This window comes from Pristiophorus japonicus, chromosome 20 (assembly GCF_044704955.1).
Source record: "Pristiophorus japonicus isolate sPriJap1 chromosome 20, sPriJap1.hap1, whole genome shotgun sequence".
NCBI lineage: Eukaryota > Metazoa > Chordata > Chondrichthyes > Pristiophoridae > Pristiophorus > Pristiophorus japonicus.
Window position 1 is genome coordinate 77050878 of NC_091996.1, and position 15566 is coordinate 77066443.

The 15566-nt window shown below is 48.5% G+C and overlaps 1 long non-coding RNA gene across 2 annotated transcripts in view; it reads right to left on the reverse strand.

Moving 5' to 3' along the window:
- LOC139232628 (uncharacterized) overlaps window positions 1–15566 on the reverse strand; it is a 156485-nt gene that overhangs the window by 74898 nt on the left and 66021 nt on the right. For both annotated transcript variants that reach the window (XR_011588059.1, XR_011588060.1), the window contains one exon: window positions 6813–7003. This is a non-coding gene — a long non-coding RNA (uncharacterized lncRNA). The remainder of the gene's footprint in view (window positions 1–6812; window positions 7004–15566) is intronic.

A 15566-nucleotide genomic window follows, 5' to 3' on the forward strand; every position in this document is an offset into this window, starting at 1 on the left:
CTCCTTCACCCCTACTCTCCAACTCCTTTTCTACATACACTACCTTCCCCCCTACTCTGCAACTCACTCCACATACACCTCCTTCACCCCTACTCCCTCTCAACATACACCTCCTTCAACCCACTCTCCAACTCCCTCTACATACACCTCCTTCACCCCTACTCTTGAACTCATTCTACATACACCTCCTTCAACCCTACTCTCCAACTCCCTCTACATACACCACCTTCACCCCTACTCTCCAACTCCCTCCACATAAACCTCCTTCACCCCGAGTCTCCAACTCCCTCTACAAACACCTCCTTCACCCCTACTCCTCAACGCCCTCCCTACATACACCTCCTTCACGCCTACTCCCCAACTCACTCTCTGCATATACCTCCTTCACCTCTATTCTCCGACTCCCTCAACATAGACCTCCTTCAACCATACTCCAAATCCCTCTACATACATCTCCTTCACCCCTACTCTCCAACTCCATCTCAACATCCACCTCCTTCAACCCTACTCCCAAACTCCCTCTCTACATACACCTCCTTCATCCCTAATCTCCAACTCCCTCGACAGATACCTCCTTCACCAATACTCTCCAACTCCCTCCACATACACCTCCTTAACCCCGACTCTCCAACTTCCTCTACAGACACCACCTTCACACCTACTCTCCAACTCCCTCAACATGCACCTCCTTCACCCCTACTCTCCAACTCTCTCGACATACACCTACTTCACCCCAACTCACCAACTCCCTCTACATACACCTCCTTCAACCCTGCTCTCCAACTCGCTCTCTACATACACTTCCTTCACCCCTACTCTTCAACTCCCTCTACATACACCATCTTCACCCCGAGTCCCCAACTCCCTCTACAAACACCTCCTTCACCCCTACTCTCCAACTCCCTCTACATATACCGCTTTTACCCCTACTCTCCAGCTCCCTCTCCACATACACCTCCTTCACCCCAACTCCCTCTCTATATACACCTCCTTCACCCCTACTCTCCAACTCCCTCCACATACACCACCTTCATCCCGACTCCCTAACTCCCTCTCGACATACACCTCCTTCACCCCGACTCTCCAACTCCCTCGACATACACCTCCTTCACCCCTACTCCCCAACGCCCTCTCCACATACACCTCCTTCACCCCGACTCTCCAACTCCCGGACAAACACCGCCTTCACCCCTACTCTCCAACTCCCTCTACATACACCTCCTTCACCCCTCCTCTCCAACTCCTTCTACATACACCTTCTTCACACCTACTCTCCAACTCCCTCTACATACACCTCCATCACACCTACTCTCCAACTCCTTTTCTACATACACTACCTTCCCCCCTACTCTGCAACTCACTCCACATACACCTCCTTCACCCCTACTCCCCAACTCCCTCTCAACATACACCTCCTTCAACCCACTCTCCAACTCCCTCTACATACACCTCCTTCACCCCGACTCTCCAACTCCCTCTACATGCACCACCTTCACGCCTACTCTCCAACTCTCCAACTCTCTCGACATACACCTCCTTCACCCCTACTCTTGAACTCATTCTACATACACCTCCTTCAACCCTACTCTCCAACTCCCTCTACATACACCACCTTCACCCCTACTCTCCAACTCCCTCTCTACATACATCTCCTTAACCCCTACTCTCCAACTCCCTCTCGACATACACCACCTTCACCCCTACGCACCAACTCCCTTTACATACACCACTTTCACCCCTACTCCCCAACTCACTCGACATAGACATCCTTCACCCCTACTCTCCAACTCCCTCTACATACACCACCTTCACCCCTAGTCCCCAACTCCCTCTACATACACCACCTTCACCCCTACTCTCCAACTTCTACATACACCTTCTTCACACCTACTCTCCAACTCCCTCTACATACACCTCCATCACACCTACTCTCCAACTCCTTTTCTACATACACTACCTTCCCCCCTTCTCTGCAACTCACTCCACATACACCTCCTTCACCCCAACTCCCTCTCAACATACACCTCCTTCAACCCACTCTCCAACTCCCTCTACATACACCTCCTTCACCCCTACTCTTCAACTCCCTCTACATGCACCACCTTCACGCCTACTCTCCAACTCTCCAACTCTCTCGATATACACCTCCTTCACCCCTACTCTCCAACTCCCTCTCTACATATACCTGCTTCATCCCTACTCTCCAACTCCCTCTTCATACACCTCCTTCACCCCTACTTTCCAAATCTCCCTCTACATACAGCTCCTTCACCTGTACTCTCCAACTCCCTTTTGAGGTACACCTCCTTCACCCCTACTCTCCAAATCCCTCTACATACACCTTCACCCCTGCTCTCCAACTCCCTCAACACATGCACCTCCTTCACTGCTACTCTCCAACTCCCTCTCTGCATACACCTCATTTACCCCTACTCCCTCTCTCCATACACCTCCTTCACCCCTACTCTCCATCTCCCTCTACATACACCTACTTCACATCGACTCTCCAACTGCCTCTCTACATACACCTCATTCACCTGTACTCTCCAACTCCTTCTAAATACACCACCTTCACTCCTGCTCTCCAACACCCTCTCGACATGAACCTCCTTCACCCCTACTCCATCTCTACATACACCTCCTTCACCAATACTCGCCAACTCCCTCGACATACACCTCCTTCACCCCTACACACCAACTCCCTTACATACACCACCTTCATCCCTACTCTCCAACTCCCTCTAGATACACCTCCTTCACCCCTACTCTCCAACTCCCTCTACATACACCTCCTTCACACCTACTCTCCAAATCTCCCTCTATATACACCTCATTAACCCTTACTCTCCAACTCACTCTCTCGACATACACCTCCTTCACATCTACTCTCCAACTCCCTCTACATACACCACCTTCACCCCTACTCTCCAACTCCCTCTCTACATACACCTCCTTAACCCCTACTCTCCAACTCCCTCTACATACACCTCCTTCACCGCTACTCTCCAACTCCCTCTACATACACCACCTTCACCCCTACTCTCCAACTCCCTCTCTACATATACCTGCTTCACCCCTACTCTCCAACTCCCTCTCGACATACACCTCCTTCACCCCTACTCCCCAACTCCCTCTACATACACCACCTTCACCCCTACTCTCCAACTCCTTCTACATACACCTTCTTCACACCTACTCTCCAACACCCTCTACATACACCTCTAACACCTACTCTCCAATTCCTTTTCTACATACACTACCTTCCCCACTACTCTGCAACTCACTCCACATACACCTCCTTCAGCCCTACTCCCTCTCAACATACACCTCCTTCAACCCACTCTCCAACTCCCTCTACATACACCACCTTCACGCCTACTCTCCAACTCCCTCTCTACATATACCTGCTTCATCCCTACTCTCCAACTCCCTCTTCATACACCTCCTTCACCCAGACTCTCCAAATCTCCCTCGACATACACCTCCTTCACCCCTACTCACCAACTCCCTTTATATACACCACCTTCACCCCTACTCCCCAACTCCCTCTACATAGACATCCTTCACCCCTACTCTCCAACTCCCTCTACATACACCACATTCACCCCTAGTCCCCAACTCCCTCTACATACACCTCCTTCACCCCTACTCTCCAACTCCCTCTACATACACCTCCTTCACACCGACTCTCCAACTCCCTCTTCATACACCTCTTTCACACCTACTCTCCAACTCCTTTTCTACATACACTACCTTCCCCACTACTCTGCAACTCCTCAACATACACCTCCTTCACCCCTACTCCCTCTCAACATACACCTCCTTCAACCCACTCTCCAACTCCCTCTACATACACCTCCTTCACCCCGACTCTCCAACTCCCTCGACATACACCTCCTTCACCCCTACTCTCCAACTCCCTCTACATACAACTCCCTCTACATACACCTCCTTCACACCTACTCTCCAAATCTCCCTCTTCATACACCTCTTTCACACCTACTCTCCAACTCCTTTTCTACATACACTACCTTCCCCCCTACTCTGCAACTCACTCCACATACACCTCCTTCACCCCTACTCCCCAACTCCCTCTCAACATACACCTCCTTCACCCCACTCTCCAACTCCCTCAACATACACCTCCTTCACCCAGACTCTCCAACTCCCTCGACATACACCTCCTTCACCCCTACTCTCCAACTCCCTCTACATACACCACCTTCACCCCTACTCTCCAACTCCCTCTACATACACCACCTTCACCCCACTCTCCAACTCCCTCAACATACACCTCCTTCACCCCGACTCTCCAACTCCCTCGACATACACATCCTTCACCCCTACTCTCCAACTCCCTCCACATAAACCTCCTTCACCCTTACTCTCCAACTCCGTCAACATACACCTCCTTCACCCCGAGTCTCCAACTCCCTCTACAAACACCTCCTTCACCCCTACTCCTCAACGCCCTCCCTACATACACCTCCTTCACGCCTACTCCCCAACTCACTCTCTGCATATACCTCCTTCACCTCTATTCTCCGACTCCCTCAACATAAACCTCCTTCAACCATACTCCAAATCCCTCTACATACACCTCCTTCACCCCTACTCTCCAACTCCATCTCAACATCCACCTCCTTCAACCCTACTCCCAAACTCCCTCTCTACATACACCTCCTTCACCCCGAGTCTCCAACTCCCTCTACAAACACCTCCTTCACCCCTACTCCTCAACGCCCTCCCTACATACACCTCCTTCACACCTACTCTCCAACTCCCTCTACATACACCTCCTTCACCCCTACTCTCCAACTCCCACTACATATACCGCTTTTACCCCTACTCTCCAGCTCCCTCTCTACATACACCTCCTTCACCCCAACTCCCTCTCTATATACACCTCCTTCACCCCTACTCTCCAACTCCCTCCACATACACCACCTTCATCCCGACTCCCCAACTCCCTCTCGACATACACCTCCTTCACCCCGACTCTCCAACTCCCTCTACATACACCTCCTTCACCCCTACTCTCCAAATCACTCCACATACACCTCCTTCACACCTACTCTCCAACTCCCTCTACATACACCTCCTTCACAACTACTCTCCAATTCCCGCCACATACACCTCCTTCAGCCCTACTCTCCAGCTCCGTCTACACACACCTCCTTCACCCCTACACTCCAGCTCCCTCGCAACATACACCTCCTTCACCCCTACTCCCAACTCCCTCTCGACATAAACTTCCTTCACCCCTACTCTCCAAATCTCTCTCTACATACACCTCCTTCACACCTACTCTCCAACTCCCTCCACATACACCTCATTCACCCCTACTCTCCATCTCCCTCGACATACACCTCCCTCACCCCTACTCTCCAACTCGCTCTCTGCATACACCTCGTTCACCCCTACTCTCCAACTGCCTCTACATACACCTCCTTCACGCCTACTCTCCAACTCCCTCTACATACACCGCCTTCACCCCTACTCTCCAATTCGCTCTACAGACATCTCCTTCACCCCGACTCGCCAACTCCCTCTACATACACCATCTTCATCCCTACTCCCCAATTCCCTCTCGACATACACCTCCTTCACTCCTACTGTCCAACTCCCTCTACATGCACCTCCTTCACCCCTACTCCCCAACGCCCTCTCTACATATATCTCCTTCACCCCTACTCTCCAACTCCCTCTCTACATAAACCTCCTTCACTCCTACTCTCCAACTCACTCTAGATACACCTCCTTCACCCCTACTCTCCAACTCCCTCGACATACACCTCCTTCACCCCTACTCTCCAGCTCCCTCTACATACACCTCCTTCACCCCTACTTTCCAAATCCCTCTACATAAACCTCCTTCACCCCTACTCTCCAGCTCCCTCTACATACACCTCCTTCACCCCTACTTTCCAACTCCCTCAACATACACCTCCTTCACCCCTACTCTCCAACTCCCTCTCTGCATACACCACCTTCACCCGTACTCTCCATCTCCGTCTCAACATAAACCTCCTGCACCCCTGCTCTCCAACTCCCTCCACATACACCTCCTTCACCCCGACTCTCCAACTCCCTGTACATACACTTCCTTCACCCCTACTCCCCAACTCCCTCTCTACTTAAACCTCCTTCACCCCTACTCTCCAACTCCCTCTACAAACACCACCTTCACCCCTACTCTGTCACTCCCTCTACATACACCTCCTTCACCACTACTCTCCAACTCCCTCTGCATACACCTCCTTCACCCCTTCTCTCCAACTCCCTTTCCATACACCTCCTTCACCCCTACTCTCCAACTCCCTCTACATACACCTCCTTCAGACCTACTCTCCAACTCTCTCTCTACATACACCTTCTTCACCCCTACTCTGTCACTCCCTCTACATACACCTCCTTCACGCCTACTCTCCAACTCCCTCTCTACATACGTCACCCCTACTCTCCAACTGCCTCTACATACAACTCCTTCACCACTTCTCTCCAACTCCCTCTCTGCATTCTCCAACTCCCTCTCTACATCCACCTCCTTCACCCCGACTCTCCAACTCCCTTTCTACATACACCTCCTTCATCCCTACTCTCCAACTCCCTCTACATACACCTCCTTCACCCCTGCTCTCCAACTCCCACTACATACACCTCCTTCACCCCTACTCTCCAACTCCTTCTACATACACCTCCTTCACCCCTACTCTCCAACTCCCTCTACATACACCTCCTTCACCCCTACTCTCCAACTCCTCACCTCAACTCCTCTTTCACCCAACAATTTCATTTTTACCATCACTTACACCATTGATCCACACTGGAAGTAAATATCATGAGCTTCTGTATGATGGTGAGGTGATCACTGGATAATAAAGCACAGAGACCCGTGGCTGGCTGCTCATTATCCTCGGTGTGATTTAATCTCCTTTCCCACTGAATACTGCGGACAGACATGGTCACCTTGGTAACGGAATGGTCAGTGTGACATCACTTTCTAAACAAGAGCACACAAGACAATGGATTATCAATAAATGGTTATGATATTAAACATTCTGCAATTACATTGTAACGAAAATGGAAATAAAATGCTGGTTATAATTGGTGAATATAATAATTTGTCTGTGGAATTGACTAGCATACATTATGTGTTTTGTTTACACACACTGCTCTATATATACAATATATATAAAGCAAATACTTTGTTTGCTCTTTTCAGTTGTTCTGCTGAACCTGATGTGATCCACATTTTATGTTCTTCAGCCCATCCGGCTGTGCTTGCTGGGTCAGGATATAAAGAGACCGTGCGCTGTTCCTCCTCCCACTGCCTGGGGGAATGGGGCAGATATTTAAAGGGACAGGGACTCCCCTTTCTCTGCATATTTATAGTTAAAGGGACAGTCCAGTTTATCTTGGGGCATCGGAGAACTTCACTAATAGAGTTCCCATTAACAGTCGCTCCCTTCTGTACTGTGCAGTGATTGTAAAGCTGTCTATTTCAGTGACTTGAGCCTTTCTAAAATGTCTCACTGTTTTTGATGATCCATTTAACTTGCTTGTATAATTTGGAAAGAGTTCCGAATTGTGCAGTGTGACAGAGGTTGCGGTTAAAGGTGGAGTCAAATGTTTTCAAAATATTCTGTTCTAACCCTCCCCCAACCCCCCAAATTTTAGAACATTGCAGTACTGACTGGGAAGGTCCCAAGTTCGATCCTTGATCTGGGCTGTGAGCTGATCTCAGCCAAGCTGCAGTTCAGGGGTTATAATTGTTCTCAGTACCACTGGGCTAAATAAGAGTAAAAATCAGCCAGTGCCCCTGCTCTTCATACCGATCCAGGGGCCTCAACTGGAAAGTGTGTGGATGTCATTTTAGGACAGGATTTGAGGCTCTGATGCCTACCACAGTGGAAATCCTGCTGGCACTCACTGAGTCGACTGACTGTGAGGCACTCGGGGTTAACGAATGTCTGTGGAATTGCACCCAGACAGATTCAGCACTTTCTGGAGATAATAAATCTCAGACGCTGAAAGGAATGTTGAATTTAGACAGTGAGGATGGAGGGAGAGTGTCTAGAATAAGGAATTTACAGCTTCGGAGGGGACAGAATGTTCGATAGAATCTAGAATTGTCTGTTCTGAATTTCTATCTTGTACATAAAGTAACAACGTTTGTAACCAGCATTTATTTGCAGGGTATTAGAAGGGGAGGATCTGCAGCTGGGAAACTCAAACTGATCATTGTGTCAAGATTTGCCAGATTCCCGGATTGATCAGGATCAACTTATCATCAGCCTTTGTAAAAACACCAATCACAGCGGGGAGAAACAGGACACATGTTGTGGGTGTGGATACACCTTCAACCAATCGTTCAGCCTGTGAGACTGGTGATCCCACCTAACTCAACACTGGAAATGTGGGGTCAGTGGGAATGGATGCTGTTGTGCATGAAAAGTGATTCAGTCTCATCTCACCAACTGACATTCGAGGAGTTAGATAACAGACTTTCTCCTGTGAATATAGAGCTGGGTTATTGGCCCGTGATGTGTTTACTTAGTCTTCTTGGTCACTCTAAATCTTTGCCAATTATTTGATGTGATCAGTTTACATGTACGTATTGTTAAAAATATATTTGCTGAGTGGATTAAATTTAAATTGAAACCAGGTTTGCAGGCGTGATGCTCCATTCACACATCGAAGGTGAGAGAGATGCTGTGGGGCACACGTTAAGTCCAGTATCTGAAAGTGATTAACAGACTGGGTTTTGTGTTTGGTGATCCCGGGCGTGTTACCGACACCTTCTCTCGATACTAAGGCAAGGACTCTGGAAGGTAAGGGGAACTGGGACTTGTCCCTGAGAGTAACCGAAGATATGAGAACTGAAATAATCTAGAGTGAGAAAGGACAAAAGGCCCAAATTGGAGCAGTTGTTAACAGGACATAAATTAGTCTTCTCTTATCTTGGAGACATCAAATATCGACACACTCTGTTATTTAAAATATCAAAATATTAAACTCCAGCCCAGTTATAGGGTTATTAACATCAGCAGAACAAACCCCAACTGACAGAATGAACATGATTCAGTCAGGATGCAATTAACAGCAGCAATTACAGTAGAATCCAAACCCTGCAGTCACTTGTGAACTCTCTGCTGCCTCAGCATGTCGGATGACCGAGTGAATCCCTTCCCACACTCAGAGCAGGTGAACAGCCTCTCCCCAGTGTGACTGTGACGATGCATTTTCAGCTTACATGGTTTGGTTCAGTTCTGCACCTGTTGTGCACACAGTGAGAATAAAATGAATGAGCTACTGATTTTCTCTGCCGGGCTGGCCCAATAGGGTGAGCCCGGGCTGGCCCAGGGTCACCAGACAACAATCAGCACAACAAGGCTCCCTTTCAGGGGCCACTGACCTGGGCACAAACATGTGGTCCAATCAAATTAACAAACACCCTGAAGCCCCGCCCACCCTTTGTCCCTGTTGTGTCAAAGCTCCGAGCAGAGCGCTTGCTTTGGGAGTCTCGTGTCGGGCATATGGACAGACAAATTTGTAGAGTACACTCCATAATCCCTCACCGTTGACAGTAGCAAAGGCCTTTGTCAGGTCAATGAAGGTTGAACCAACCCCACAGTCACTGACACCAAGCTCCTCCCATGTGATATAAACCAACCCTTGTCACTGACAACAAGTGCACTGGGAAAATATGTTAAATGGTAAGACTGTAGAAACGCAGTGGCAAACATTTAAGGAGATAGTTCATAACTCTCAGCAAAGATTTATTCAAGTGAGAAATAAAGATGCGAAGAGAAGGATGAACCATCCCTGGCTAACCAAGGAAGTAAAGGATGGTATCAAATTGAAAAAGGCATACAATGTTGCAAAGGACAGTGGAAGGCCAGAGGATTGGGAAATTTTTAGAAACCAGCAAAGGACGACTAAAAAATGATAAAGACAGAAAAGATAGCAGTTGAGAGCAAACTAGCAAGAAATATAAAAACAGACAGTAAGAGCTTCTACAGGTATATAAAAAGGAAATGAGTAGCAGAAGTAAACATTGGTCCCTTCGAAGATGAGACTGGAGAATTAATAATGGGAAAAACAGAATTGGCAGAGACTTTGAACAAATATTTTGTGTCGGTCTTTACAGTAGAGGACACTAAAAACATCCCGATCGTTGATAATCAAGGAGCTTTGCGGGGTGTGGGGGTGGGGGAAACAGTCACTATACTAGAGATAAAGTACTAATCAAACTAATGGGATTAATGGTGAACAAGTCCACTGGACATGACATGCATCCTAGGGTCTTAAAAGAAGTGGCTGCAGAAATATTGGATGCATCAGTTGTAATCTTCCAAAATTCCCTAAATTCTGGAGAGGTCCCAGCGGATTGGAAAACCGCACATGTCACACCCTGATTTAAGAAAGGAGGGAGATAGAGAGCAGGAAACTATAGACCAGTTAGCCTGCCATCTGTCATTGGGAAAATACTGGAGTCCATCATTAAGGAAGTAGTAGCAGGACATTTATAAAATCATATTGCAGTCACGCAGAGTCAGCATGGTTTTATGAAAGGGAAATCATGTTTGACACATTTGCTGGAGGTGTTTTTGGATGTAACAAGCAGAGTGGATAAAGGAGAGCCAGCTGATGTTGTATATTTGGATAAACAGAAAGCATTCCATATGGTGCCACATAAAAGGTTACTTCACAAGCTAAGAGTTCACTGGGTTGGGGGTAATATATCAGCATGGATAAAGGATTGGCAAACTAACAGAAAACAGAGAGTCAGGATAAATGGATCATTTTTAGGTTGTCAAACTGTAACTAGTGGGGTGCCACAGGGATCAGTGCTGGGGCCTCAACTATTTACAATTGATATTAATGACTTAGATGAAGGAACCGAGTGTAATGTAGCCAAATTTGCTGATGATACAAAGATAGGGAAAGCAAGTTGTGAAGAGGATGCAAAGAATTTACAAAGGGATATAGATAGGCTCAGTGAGTGGGCAAAAATCTGGCAGATGACTATAATCTGGTGAAATGTCAGGTTATCTCCTTTGGTAGGAAAAATAAAAAAGTAAATTATTATTTAAATGGGGACGATTACAAAATGCTGTAGTACAGATGGATCTGGGGGTTCTTGTACATGAAACTCAAAAAGTTAGCATACAGGTACAGCAAGTAATCAGGAAGGCAAATTGAATGCTGGCCTTTATTGCAACGGGGATGGAGTATAAAAGTAGGTAAATCCTGCTACAACTGTACAGGGTGTTGGTAAGACCACACCTGGAGTACTACGCAGTTTTAGTCTGGACTTGTCTCCATTCCCGTGCCGAGGGGATTGCTACACCAGACCGGAGGGGCAACATTTGGGGACACTGATTCCCCACCAATTCCCATTCCCCTTCTTTCTGGTGGTTAATGGAGGGGCCACTGTGTGTAATGTGCAAGTCAGTAAGAATTATCAGCAAACTTTCTAATTGGAGATTTTATTCAGTGGAAAGGTTCACACAATATTGTAGATTTTGTACCAAAAATCAATTAGGATTAAAGTAAAAGTTCTTAATTTTATTGCAAACTAATTTCTGTTGCAAGTTACTGAATTAAGAGGAAAGATAACACACAGCATTTCTTAAATGGACATTGCAGCCCCAAGAACACCATCAGCAACATATCCAGAATATTAAAGTCCAGCCCAGTTATAGGGATATTAACATCAGCAGAAACAAAACCCAACTGTCAGAATGAACATGGTTCAGTCGGGATGTGAATATCATCATCATCATCATGGCAGTCCCTCGAAACGAGGATGACTTGCTTCCACGCCAAAAAAAAGGCCGAGTTCACAGGTGTTTCGAATAAAGAACCCGAACTACATCCTGGAGGGTGGAAGATGTCTGTGCGTGGATTTTTTTAACGTGTGCACACCAGCCACCACACGGGCTTGACAGAGCTAGGTCTTGGTCCAGTGGCAAGGATTACCCAAGACGACTGGAGACCTGCTCTGCTGCATGGACCCAGTGTGCACACATATCGCAGTGTGGGCTAGCCCATGCTGCCCCAGGTCACAGGCCCTGAACTCACGCCTCCCCTGCGCCCGATCACATACCTTCACAGTCTCTCGCCGCTCCTGCTGCATCTGCCCACGCTCCAATCACCGACTTGGACCTTGCTGACATCACTCTTCGCTGCCGTCACCCTCCTGCACCAGCTCGCGCTGGACCTTGTAGTGGAATGCCTCCACGCTGCTCCCTGGGTCGCACGCCGCTCCTTTTATGGCCCCGACCTGCCGCTGATGGTTTCTCGCGGGTCGGGGCCTCCATGCGGCACCCTGGGCCGTACACCGCTCCTTATGCAGGTACAGCAAGTAATCAGGAAGGCAAATGGAATGCTGGCCTTTATTGCAAGGGGGATGGAGTATAAAAGTAGGTAAGTCCTGCTACAACTGTACAGGGTGTTGGTAAGACCACACCTGGAGTACTGCGCACAGTTTTGGTGTTGCCTTTTCTCCATTCCCGTGCCGAGGGGTTTGCTACACCAGACAGGAGGGGCAACATTTGGGGACACTGATTCCCCACCAATTCCCATTCCCCTTCTTTCTGGTGGATAATGGAGGGGTCACTGTGTGCAATGTGCAAGTCAGTAAGAATTGTCAGCAAGCTCTTTCTAATTGGAGATTTTATTCAGTGGCAACTTTCACACACTATTGTAGATTTGTAACAAAGATCAATTTAGGATTAACGTAAAAGTTCATAATTTTTTTGAAAACTAAATTTCTGTTGAGAGTTGCTGAATTAAGGGGAAAGATAACATACAGCGTTTCTTAAATGGACACTGCAGCCCCGAGAACACGATCAGCAATATATCCAGAATATTAAACATCAGCCCAGTTATAGGGTTATTAACATCAGCAGAAACAAACCCCAACTGTCAGAATGAACATGGTTCAGTCAGGATGTGATTAACAGCAGCAATAACAGCAGATTCCAAACCCTGCAGTCACTTGTGAACTCGCTGGTGTCTCAGCAGGTGGGATGACTGAGTGAATCTCTTCCCACACTCGGAGCAGGTGAACGGCCTCTCCCCGGTGTGAACTCGCTGGTGTCTCAGCAGGTCAGATGACCAAGTGAATCGCTTCCCACACTCAGAGCAGGTGAACAGCCTCTCCCCAGTGTGAACTCGCTGGTGTCTCAGCAAGCTGAATGACTGAGTGAATCCCTTCCCACACTCAGAGCAGGTGAACGACCTCTCCCCAGTGTGAACTCGCTGGTGTGTCAGCAGCTGGGATGAACAAGTGAATCCCTTCCCACACTCAGAGCAGGTGAATGGCCTCTCCCCAGTGTGAACTCGCTGGTGTCTCAGCAGGTCGGATGACCCAGTGAATCGCTTTCCACACTCAGAGCAGGTGAATGGTCTCTCTCCAGTGTGAACTCGCTGGTGTTTCAGCAGCTTGGATGAACAAGTGAATCCCTTCCCACACTGTGAGCAGATGAACGGCCTCTCACCAGTGTGAACTCGCTGGTGTTTCAGCAGGTCGGATGAACAAGTGAATCCCTTCCCACACTCAGAGCAGGTGAACGGCTTCTCCCCAGTGTGAACTCGCTGGTGTGACTGCAGGGTGGATAATTGAGCGAATCGCTTCCCACACTGTGAGCAGGTGAACGGCCTCTCCCCAGTGTGAACTCGCTGGTGTTTCAGCAGGTGGGATGACTGAGTGAATCGCTGCCCACACTCGGGGCAGGTGAACGGTCTCTCCCCAGTGTGAACTCGCTTGTGAGTTTCAAGTTGGGATGACTGAGTGTATCCCTTCCCACACACAGGGCAGGTGAACGGCCTCTCCCCGGTGTGACTGCGTCGATGAATTTCCAGCGCAGACGGTGATCTGAATACCTTTCCACAATCACCACATTTCCACGGTTTCACCAGGGTGCGGGTATCCTTGTGTCTCTCCAGGTTGGACGATCAGTTGGAGCCTCGCCCACACACACAACACGTTTACAGTTTCTCCCTGCTGTGAATGGTGCGATGTTTTTTCAGGCTGTGTAACTGGTTAAAGCTCTTTCCACAGGCAGTGCACTGGAACACTCACTCGGGTGTGTGTGTGTCTCAGTGCTTTTCCAGTCACACTGATATTTGAAATCTTTTCCCACAGGCAGCACAAACATTTCTCCTTCCACTTTCAAAGGCCGATGATATTCAGGTCCTGATGAATCGATCGACTCCGTCAGATCTTGACGTGATGTTTGGTTTGTGTTTCCTGTCTGAAAATCTCCCCTTCTAATACACTGTAAAAGGAGATAACAAAACTCATCACTGTCAGTACAAGACAGAAATTCAGAATAGACACATCTAGTTTCCATGGAACATTCTTTCCTCTCTTGTTCTTCCAAAGCTGTAGATCCCTGTCCCACACATTGTCCCTCCTGCTGTGCTGAAATCCAAACCCATCGCATGTCTCCAGACTGCTTCTCCTCCACTCCCAGTTTTCATCACCAATTCTGGCTGGCTTCCGTTCTACGCTCACTGGTTCCCCTCCCTCTCCTCCCTTGAAGGTGCTGACTCTGGCTGGGTTCAGTTCTACACTCACTGGTTCCCTCCCTCCCATCTGCCCCTCCTCTTAAGGTGCTGACTCTGGCTGTCTTCAATTTTACACTCATTGGTTCCACTCCCTCTCCTCCCTAGTCTTGCTTACTCTGCCTGGGTTCAGATATAGACTCTCTGGTTGCCCTCCCTCTCCTCCCCTGAAGGTGCTGACTCTGGCTCGGTTCAGTACTACACTCACTGGTTCCCCTCCATCTCCTCCCCTGAAGGTGCTGACTCTGGCTGGGTTCAGTTCTACACTCACTAGTTCCCCTCCATCTCCTCCCCTGAAGGTGCTGACTCTGCCTGGGTTCTGTTCTACAATCACTGGTTCCCATCCCTCCCATCTCTCTCCTCCCCTGAAGTTGCTGACTCTGGCTGGGTTCAGTTCCACACTCACCTTTTCCCTTCCCTCTCCCTACCCTGATGGTGCTGACTCTGACTGGGTTCTGTTCTACTATCACTGGTTCTGCTCCCTAACCTCTGTCCCCTCTCCTAAAGGTGCTGACTTTGGCTCGGTTCAGTTCCACACTCACTGGCTGCCCTATCTCTCCACCCCTGAAGACACTGACTCTATCTGGGTTTAGTTCTACACTCACTGGTTCCCCTCCCTCTCCTCCCCTAAAAAAGTGTAGACTCTGGCTGGAATCAGTTCTACAATCACTGGTACCCCTCCCTTCCATCTCTCTCCTCCCTTTAAGATGCTGACTCTGGCTGGGTTCAATTCCACACTCACTGATTATCCTCCCTCTGCTCCTCTGAAAGTGCTGACTCTGGCTAGGTTCAGTTCTATACTCACTGGTTCCCCTCCATCCCCTCGCCTGAAGGTGCTGACTCTGGCTGCTACACTCACTGGTTCCTTTCCCTCACCTCCCCTGAAGATGCTCCGAGAGATGATTTTTTAGATCAGTATATTGAGGAGCCTACCAGGGAACAGGCTATCCTAGATTGGGTATTGTGTAATGAGAAGGGGTTAATTA